General features: G+C 41.1%; 1 pseudogene; it reads left to right on the top strand.

Moving 5' to 3' along the window:
* Nucleotides 1-467: 467 nt before the first annotated feature.
* On the top strand, nt 468-909 carry LOC129672900 (ubiquitin-conjugating enzyme E2 N-like; annotated as a pseudogene).
* The last annotated feature ends 263 nt before the right edge of the window (nt 910-1,172 follow it).

The raw sequence follows: 1,172 nt of genomic DNA, 5'->3' as shown, positions 1-1,172 counted from the left end.
TGTCCTGACTAGTTTTACGTGAACCTGGCATAACCTAGAGTCATCTGGAAGGAGGCAGTCTCAGTTGAGAAAATAACTCCATAAGATGCAGCTGTCCCTCCATTTTCTTATTTAGTGACTGATATGAGAGGGCCCATCCCACCGTGGGTGGTGCTATCCCTGGGCTGCTGGTCCACTGATCTATAAGAAAGAAGGATGAGTAAGCCATGGAGAGCAAGCAAGAAAGCAGCAAGTCTCCACATCACCTCCTGCCTCTGGGTTTTAGGCTTCCTTGAGTTCCTGTCCTGACTTCCTTCAGTGATGGACTACAATGTGAAAGTGTAAGCCAAATAAACCAGACTTTCTTTTGGTTATGTTGTTTCATCATAGCAACAAAAACCCTAACTAGGACAATATCAAATCTCTTAAATATTGAAAATTAAACCACACAAAATGTATATAAGAATTCATAATCAGGATCTGACAAGATGGCCGTGTTGCCATGCAAGATCGTTCAGGAAACCCAACATTTACCAGCAGAGCCACTTTCTGGCATTAAAAAGAAGAAATAAATAAGAACAACACCCATTATTATCATGTGGTCATTGCTGGCCCCAGAATTCTCTCTTTGAGAGAGGGATTTCTAACACTGAACTATTCCCTCCATAAGAATACCCAAATGGAGTAGTGCATGATGTAGATTTCATGATGAAAACTAATCATCCTATGTAGCAAGTTGGGAATGATACATTTAGAAATTTTGAAAGATAAGTGGTTCAAGGACTGTAGAACCACATGATTCTCCTGTCAATCCAGGCTTTTTAAAATGCCTCTAATCCAGATGATCCATTAGCAGATGATGTAGCTAGGCAATGGAAGACCAATGAAGCCAAAGCCACAGAGACAGCTACAACCTGGACTAGGCTATAATTCCACGGACAATAGCCAATATCGAAGCCAATCAGATCAAGTTCCCATCACGTCTCCTGTTATATCAAGACTTCTTTCTCTTTTGTTTGCATGTAACAAACATAGTCTTAGAAAAACTACAGAATAAACCGCCCAGGCATCTTCCACTTTGGTGATTACATGCAGATTAGCAAATCCATGTCTTTTACTGACTCACATCTGCAGAGCATGAGCAGGGGCTGTAAGTATCACTGGGATTGTTGGGAACTGTCTAAATGCAGTTG

Source organism: Psammomys obesus, unplaced genomic scaffold, assembly GCF_907164565.1.
Source record: "Psammomys obesus unplaced genomic scaffold, mPsaObe1.curated_primary_1811, whole genome shotgun sequence".
Classification (NCBI taxonomy): Eukaryota; Metazoa; Chordata; class Mammalia; order Rodentia; family Muridae; genus Psammomys; species Psammomys obesus.
Note: the sequence above shows the minus strand (reverse complement) of the source record. Positions and strands in the feature narration are given on the sequence as shown.